Source organism: Urocitellus parryii, chromosome 2, assembly GCF_045843805.1.
Source record: "Urocitellus parryii isolate mUroPar1 chromosome 2, mUroPar1.hap1, whole genome shotgun sequence".
Classification (NCBI taxonomy): Eukaryota; Metazoa; Chordata; class Mammalia; order Rodentia; family Sciuridae; genus Urocitellus; species Urocitellus parryii.
Genome location: NC_135532.1, coordinates 91,226,294 through 91,234,754, shown reverse-complemented (window position 1 = coordinate 91,234,754; position 8,461 = coordinate 91,226,294). Strand labels below are relative to the sequence as shown.

General features: G+C 44.5%; 1 pseudogene; it reads right to left on the bottom strand.

Annotated features, from left to right (window-relative positions):
- Positions 1-1,358: 1,358 nt before the first annotated feature.
- LOC113177681 (chromatin-remodeling ATPase INO80 pseudogene) lies at positions 1,359-6,849 on the bottom strand (annotated as a pseudogene).
- Between the last annotated feature and the right edge of the window lie 1,612 nt (positions 6,850-8,461).

Genomic DNA, 8,461 nt, shown 5'->3' with positions numbered 1-8,461 from the left:
TTAAGAGGTGAGGTTGTGTGGGAGATCTTTCTGTTTTTGGAGGTGTATCCCTGAAAGGGAGAGTGAGATCCCCCCTCTTTCTTTTGCTCACTGGCCACACGGTTAGTGGATTTACTTTGGTCATGCCTTTTTGCCATGATGGGCTGCCTTGCTACAAGTCCAAAGAAACAGGGCCAACCAATCATGGATTGAAACTTCTAAAGTTGTGAGCCAAAGTCAACTTTTTATACATTTATTATCCCTGCCTGCAGGTTCTAATAAATTTACAAAATAAAGAAATCACTGGATTTGGCCCTGTGGGCTACATTTTCTGGCCCTTATTGATATTAATCCCTTGACTTTAGACAATGCAAAATCTTTACATCTTCGCTGAATGGTTTTCTTTGTCTAAAGAGTTTTTATTAGACAAAATCCTACATGTTTTTTTAATTATAATTTATCATTACGGGATTTATTTTAGTCTTTTCATTTTTTCATTTATAACTTTTTTCTTTTTTATTGGTTGTTCAAAACATTACAAAGCTCTTGACATATCATATTTCATACATTTGATTCAAGTGGGTTATGAACTCCCATTTTTACCCCGTATACAGATTGCAGAATCACATTGGTTACACATCCACGTAAAATCCTACATGTTAATGTTGTCAAACTCCTCCAATTTTCCAGGTATTTTAGGAGTTTTTTTTTCTGGTCATACAGGGACTAAATTCAGGGACACTCTACCACCGAGTTACATTCTCAGTCCTTTTTACTTTTTATTTTTTTATTTTTATTTTTATTTATTTATTTTTTAAATTATCTCACTCCATTTTATTTAAGATTTTTTTAATCCAGTTAGTAAAAGGAAGAAGTGTCTCTCTTTATACATATGTACAAGTTCAGTTGTAAAAATAGACAGCACATTCAAAGAGAAAAAAGGCTTGGCATTTTTCTGATTCCCTCTAAATAGCATCTGTACACAGGAGTCTGGGTTTGGTCAGGGGAATCTTAATGATTTAAATTAAATGATTCCCCTAGAACCCCTACTCCAAAAAAAAAAAGTTTAAAAAAATCAATCTATCTAAACTCAATTCCGAGATTTTTAGGTGTGCAAATTAGAGGCTGGCCCAACTGGAAGCACCTGCTCCACCAGGGACTTCAGGTGGTGGGCAAGCGGGAACCCCTTCCGTCAGATACAACCCCCTTGCCTCTCTTGGAGGCCAGCAAGCTCAGGCTGGTTGGGTTGGGGATGGGAGGGTTGGTGCTGAGCTTTCCTCCTCCTCCACCCTCTCTACCTCATTCCTGTTGCCCCTTCCTTTCTCAGTGCAATACAGACAGTGCATACAGCCAGGGGCTGAAGGGCAAGGGTGGGAAGACTGTGCATTCAGGATGGGCACAGGGGCATCTGTAAGAGGGGCAGTGAGGATGTCCTGCTGATTGAGGTGGCTCCTGGTCTCTTTACTGGCTTCTGGGAGTCCCTGGGGTGGGAGTTGCTGCTACTGTTGCTGGTGGGACCTGAAGGTTCCCTGGTGTGAACCATGCAGGACAGGGGAGGAAATGCTGGAAAAACAACTGCCTGTGGGTCTGCTTCCTTTGGCCTTTTGTCATCCTTATAAGCCACCACATTCTCTGGCACATACTACTCTCTCTTCAACAATGACACAGTGGCAAATAGAGTTTGTAGGCCTGAGGAGCTGTCCAAAGATTGTGGACACCAGGTACACAATTTTATCCCTTCCTAGTCCTCCAGGAAATCACAACCTTATACGAAGTCTCCACCATGGAAGGCTCTTCACAGCACCTGCAGAGCCTTTGTAAGGGACATGGTCAGAGCTGAAGGGTGGAATGGGGCTGGAGACAGCATGTCTGAGCATCTAAAGAGTGTCTATGTCAGGCCCTTCCCCAGTAAAAGGTTTAAGACTTGGCCACAGAGTTCATTGGGGATGTTGTGGGGCTGACCCTGTCCTTGGGCCCTCTTCCTATAGGCTACCCCAGAACACTCCTTTGGAAATAGGTGATGAAAGTGCTCACACTAACTACCTGTCTTTCCCTTGCTGCAACTTGTCCTCTCTACCCTCTGACTTGGGATGTAAGATGCTGCACTGGGCAAGCCATCCAAAGTCCATCTGCAGGCCAGGACTCTAGCCCCTGGTTTGGTTGAAGGAAGCTGGAGGGCCCAGATGGTTACCGTCCTCCAGAGGGGATGGTGCCTTTGCCCTGTTTCCGGACCATAGAGTCTGAGGCTAGGCTGCTGGTCAAGTGGAGGCTCTTGGGAGTCCCAGGAACATTATTTCCTTTGCTCAAAGGGGAACTCAAGGGAGAAGAGGCGCTTGAAGGTCCAAAGTCAGCAAGACCAGCAGGCCTGACAAGGGATGTCTGCAGAGGACTGCTGGCAGAGATTCCTTTAGACACATTGAACCCGTATGCAGCATAGGCAGCTGCAGAGGCTGCTGCAGCTCCTGCTTTGGCTCCTGCCATTGCAGCGGCACTGCCTGCTGTGGACTTCCGGCTTCGGCCTTTCCCTGCTCTTTTGGCTGTGCTTCCTGAACCTTTGGGGCGGCCTCGGCTTCGAGCTGAGTGACCACGACCTGCAGCTGGCATTTCCTGAATGGAAATTCCATTCACGGTGTCTGAGACAGAGGAACCTGTTATGGAAGCAGGAGAGTTGGTGGCTCGAGACTGAGGGGCTGAGGAGGCTGGGTCATCCACAATGACTAGCATGTCACTGCTGCTCTCATCAGGGGGAATGGAGCCTGTGTGAAGCTCACTGCTGATGGAGATCTCACTGAAAGGGCTGGGCATAGCTGAATCCACACTAATGAAGGAGTTGTCCCCGTCAGCAGAGAGGTTAGAGTTATCAGCCGAAGGAACAAACGGGATCACCAAGTTCACACCCTCTTTTCTCCTTTTCCCTTCCAACTCATCTTCTTTTTTCTTCTTCTCTGCATACTTTTCCCGCTTGCACTTGCGTTCCTTCACTCAGTTGGTTTCCTCCTGCTGCCGTTTTTCTTCCTGCCGCAGTCTTAGTTTCTTCTCCAACTCTTCATCATCTAGAAGAAGACTAACCACCTCTTTCGGTTTCAAGGTATCTGGTTTGAAGTTCCCACCTGAAATCACCATCCGCTGAATCTCACTCTTCTCTTTGGCTCTCTGCAGAATGCGTTCCTCAACTGTGCCTTTACAGATGAGCTGATATACTGTAACCTGCTTTGTCTGCCCCAAGCGGTGGGCCCTATCCATGGCCTGCTGGTCTACAGTGGGGTTCCAGTCACTGTCATAGAATATTACTGTATCTGCAGCAGTGAGATTAATACCCAGTCCTCCAGCTTTTGTGCTTAACAGGAACACAAAGATGTCATTCCTGTTCTGAAAATCAGCAACCATGTCCCGCCTCTCTGAGATCTTGGATGAGCCATCAAGCCTCATGTAGGTATGCTTCCTGTAAACCATATATTCCTCCAGCAGATCTATCATCCTGGTCATCTGGGAGTAGATAAGGACCCTATGTCCTTGAGATTTGAGGCGAGTCAGCAGGACATCAAGGGCATATAGTTTTCCACTGTCAGTGATGAGGCTCTCCTTGCCTGGAATCCTGATGAAAGACCAACCATTCTGGGGCCTGATGCTCCACAGTCCTCCGGCTGGCTCTGGGAAGAACTGAGATCGTCGATTGAGCCAGTCTGCAGCCAGTTCAGGGGCCCCATTCAACAAACACTGCTTGGCTGCCAGACTCCCTCCTTCCTTCAGAACTCGCCTCTCATATTCTGCACTTCGGTCATTGCAATAAGAATCCAATGGCACTGCGGTGACTCGTGGACTGGCCACACACAAAAAAGATGGCAGCTCAGTGAGCAGGCAGCAATGAAGTGAAGAGGTAGCTGATCTCCGCTGATGGACAACCTGGTCTGAGTAGCCACTCATGGCTTTACAGTGCCTGCTGAAAACAAGAGACTTTAACAAAGGGCAGCTACAAAGGTTGGGAAAGGAGAGTGGAAAATCAACTCCAAGAAGGAAATCTTTGTTTCTCATATAACTCTGCTGGCTTCCCCCTTCTGACTCTCCCCATGAGCGCAGCTGATGGAGCCTGTAGGAGGCTTTCAGAGACAGGAAAAGAGCTAACCATCTGGCCAAAAGTCCCTGAAGCATGAGGTTTGCCATTTCTGCTGGAGATACATCAATAAAACGAAGGAAAGAGAAACAGCTTTCTTCATTAATACCTTTTCTGTGGAAGAGAGACTGTTGTATATAGTCTGGTGCAAATGGAGAAAGAAGAACCCTTAACCACCTGTCTCGTGAATGGTTGAAGACCCTGATCTGTCCATGACGGTAGATAAACTTTGAAATCCCATATGGCTTTAGGGAAATGTGAAATGGAGACCACGTTTCTTGCCGTTCAAATAACTCTGGGTGATTACACACCTTCCTAAATTGCATGACTAGATTCATGAGGCTGCTGGTGGTGTTCTGCGCTTGCTGGGTAGAGCCCATAGAAGACTGCAATAAATCCTCAATGGAAATTTTTTTCTTTAGTTCCTGATATAATAGCTTTTGTCGGCTGGTCAGTTGGCAGTACATTAGAATCTCGATCTTATCAGACAATTCATTCTCTACATCTTTCTTGATTCTCCGAAGCATAAATGGCTTCAAGATCATGTGTAAGCGAGAGAGTTGATTCTCATCAATAGCGGATTTGTTTTCAGCATGGCTCTCAATGTCCTTGGAAAACCATTCGTTAAATTCTTCATGGGAATCAAATAATGTTGGCATAATGAAATGTAGCAGAGCCCAGAGCTCTGCCATGGTGTTCTGAATGGGGGTCCCAGTTAACAAAAGCCGATTGCAACACTGGAACTGTAAGAGGATCTTCCAACGAACACTGGAACTACTCTTGAGCACCTGAGCCTCGTCCAGTACCATGTATTGCCACTTGACCCGTTGGAAATATTTTACATCCTGTACCACCAGCTGGTAGCTGGTGATAACCACATGGAAGGGGGCATCCTGAGTGTAGAGGGTCTTCTGACTCCAGAATCTCCTGATAACTTTTCTATCATGAGGATTACCCCAATATGGTAGCACCTTAAATTTAGGAACAAATCTAGTAAACTCCTGGTGCCAATTGTTAAGTGTAGAAGCAGGTGAAATTATTAAGAAAGGTCCCCAAATGTTCTCTCTCTCAGCCAGATGGGCCAGGAGGGCAATGCTCTGTACTGTTTTACCAAGGCCCATTTCATCAGCAAGAATGCCATTAATACCCTGTTCATACAGATTGGCCAACCAATTCATGCCTTTCAGTTGGTAACCTTTCAATTTCCCATTAAAAATTGTGGGCTGTGGAATATCTTCACCTGCCCGGATAGATGGGTTTGCCAAGCTGTAACTCTCCCCAAACCCAGTGCCAGACTTGTTTGCTGCTCGTAGAGCAGCTGCTCGACTTTCTTTTGCATCTTCGTCAAATGACCTCGTCCGAGCTTGATGAATATGGTAAGCATTTTCAGCATTCTTCAGGGCTTGGGCTTTAAAATGGTTACTATCATAATCTTCCTGTGTGATGTTAACTACAACGCCTCCACCAATGTCAATTTGTCTCTGGGTAGAAGTGTCTTCCAGTTTCCGTAAGATTTCTTCCTGTATCCCATCATGACCCATATCTCGCTTGCGACTCATGAAATGGGCATACAACTCTGTCTGGGTGATTAAGAAGTTGAGTTTTCGCTGCTGTCTCTTAGCCTCCCGCATTTCCTCATCCAACTTCCGCTGCTCCAGAGCTTCCTTCTCGGCACGCTTGCGGTGTTCCTTCTCCACCTTCTCATATTTCTTCCAGTACAGAAGCATCTCCTTAGTGAGGCGGCGAGCACGAGGCAAAGTTTCCTTACAGTTCTTCTGGGCCTGCAAAGCTGCTCGACGTACCTCCTTCATGCACTGGTGGGCAAGCTTTCGGCTATTGGTGAGAAACAGGTTACGAGCTGAAGCTTTCTGCTTGTTGGCCTTTGGTAATTCCTTTTTCACAATGCTGAGCCACACTTTCCTGCGTCGAGCATTAAGCTGCTCAATGGATAAGTGCTTCTTCTTAGTGCCAGGGGGAGGCGCATCATGAGAAAATTTGGCGAATACTTTGGTCTGGTGGTGGTGGCGACGAGGGGATTCTTCAGAGGAAAGCTCTTCATCTCTTCGTCTTTTTTTCTTTACTTTTTTCAACTTGGCTTTAAGCTTTTTGTCCTCCTTGAATTTCTTTTTTTTGGGTCCAAGTAAGTGTCGTTGTTGCTCATAAAAAGGGTCATAAGTAGAAAGCAGGCCTGCACTGTAGTATTGGTACTGCTGCAACTCCTTGTCTTTGCTATACTTATTTTGGTGAAGTTTCTTATATTTGTGTAGTCGAAGCATGTTGTGAAGTTCTTCTCTGCTGAGATTGAGTTCTTCTTCATCATCATCATTGTCTTCACTCTGAGAATCTGCTTCACTGGATTCATCACTTAAAAGAATGTTCTTTAGCCACTTTCTGCTTTTCTTCAACTTGGAGAAGTTATACAAATTCCCCTTGTCAGATTTTGATTCTGACTGCAGAACGCCATTCAGCGAGTATGGGTTTAACATTCCAGAACTGCTTGCTCCAGAAGTTTCACCAAGCAATGAATTTGGAGGTTCTTCCTTTACTTGTATTAAGGGATCCCCAGACTGGGGCAATAAGGGATTGTTGTCATCCAGTCCATCTTCACTATCATCGCTAGAAATATTCCTGTTGAAGATGGCTGATGTTTGTCACAGGAAATGGTCCAACCGGAGGGCCCTCTCCAGATACTGAAGATAGAGGGGCTTTGCCAGCTCACTGCAGCCGCCATCGTCCCCGGCACCCAACTCTGAGGCCATAGAACAAATCTGTCTTCATGCACAAGGGCCTCCAACTACACAGCTCGGGCCGCGACGGCGGCGGAGGGGGGGCGGGGTACCTTTACTTTTTATTTTGAGACAGGGTCTTGCTAATTTGCTCATATTGGTTTCTAACTTGCAATCCTCCTGCCTTATCCTCCCAGCAAAGACACTAGATTTTTGTCGTTAAATTAACCTATCTGGGTCTGGGATTGTGGCTCAGTGGTAGAGCGCTTGCCTAGCACAGGTGTGTCCCAGGTTTGATTTTCAGCACCATATAAAAATAAAGGCATTGTGTTGTGTCCATCTACAAAAAAGATTCTGTCTCTCTCTCTTAAAAAAATGGTCCTATCTGTGGTATTTTGTCATAGAATCCTTAGCAAACAAATGTAACCTCCAAGATCCATATTGAAGTCCTAGGTCCAGGTTAAAATACAGGAACACAGTCCAGGTCTCTATCCATGGTCCAAATGTAAACTCAGGTCCAAGATCCTATAGTCAAAGACTTGAGTTCTAAAGTTGAAATTCAATATTCAAATATATGTCCAAGACCCAGATCACATTTGAAGGACCAGATCAAGGACCAAGTGAAAGGTTCATTCACCTCTGCTTTCATTTTCTAGTTGAGGTCATTTCTAAGGAACTGGGCAAATTCAGGTCCAAAATACATGTGTAGACCTGAGGTCCTTGATTCGTGTCTAAGGTCAGTTCTAGTTGGACAAGTGAACTCTAGAGTCTAGATCTAAAGTACAGTTCCAAAGTTACATTCCTAGATGAGGTCCTAGTCCATGCAAAAAGTCTAGGTTAAATCCAGCACCTGGTCTGAGGTCATGCTTATGATCTTAATAATTGCCATTCTGACTGGAGTGAAATGGAATCTCAGTATAGTTTTAATGTGCATTTCTGTAATTGTTAGAGATGTTGAACATTTTTTCATATATTTTTTGACCATTTGTATTTCTTCCGTGAAGTGCCTGTTCAATTCTTTTGCCCATTTATTGACTGGGCTATTTTATTTTATTTTTTCTTTTTTGGTGTTAAGTTTTTGTGAGTTCTTTATAATATTTTAGAGAACTGAGGTGGAGGTGGCAAAATTTTTCTCTCATTCTATAGGCTCTTTATTCACGTTCTTGATTGTTTCCTTTGCTGTGAAGAAGCTGTTTAGTTTGATGCCATCTCATTTATTGATTCTTGATTTTACTTGTGTTTTAGAAGTCTTATTGAGGAAATTGGCTCCTTTTGAAACTTCTAAAGTTGTGAGCCAACCTGATGGATAGTTAGGCCTACTTTTCTTCTAGTAGGCCTAGAAGGGTCTCTAGTCTAATGCCTAGGTCCTTGATCCACTTTGAGTTAAGTTTTGTTCAAGGCAAGAGATAGGGGTTTAATTCCATTTTGCTTCTATGGATTTCCAGTTTCCCCAGCACCATTTGTTCAAGAGGCTATCTTTTCTCCAATGTATGTTTATGGCACCTTTGTCTAGTATGAGATAACTGTATTTATGTGGGTATGTCTCTGTGTTTTCTATTCTGTTCTGTTGGTCTTGTCTGTTTTTGTGCCAATACCATGGCACATACCATTTTTGTTATTATAGCTCTGCAGTATAATTTTAAGG